Source organism: Plasmopara halstedii, assembly GCF_900000015.1.
Source record: "Plasmopara halstedii genome assembly, contig: Scaffold_1583, whole genome shotgun sequence".
NCBI lineage: Eukaryota > Oomycota > Peronosporomycetes > Peronosporales > Peronosporaceae > Plasmopara > Plasmopara halstedii.
The window spans coordinates 318786-319190 of NW_020188494.1; positions in this window are offsets into that span (position 1 = coordinate 318786).

Sequence of the window (405 nt, forward strand, 5' to 3'; positions counted from 1 at the left end):
AAACATGTTTGAAAAGTTATTTACTAAGAATCAATAGTAGATTTTATCTCGACGTACAAATTTACAAATCTGTTGGCAAATTTGTCAAGTCTTGTGAAATGATTTGAGGCTTAGACCATTTCCACTCTAGTTGGCTAGGCACACTTGATGATTCTTTCAGCTACAATTTCACATACCTATGACGACATTAACCATCACTTGTTTTATGCGTATGGTGTCGATTCTTGACGTTTGTTGTATTCGCTATCGTGAAAGTTTTAAGTAAGTGAAACTTTGCAGTGGAGAATATTGTGGAATTTCATTTTTCAATTGATATTTGAGGCTAAACAAACCTCGTAGTCCTGACTTTTTAAGTGCTGCATTTTGATAGATGATAAGCGTTTTGTCATGGCTACGTAACTTGTT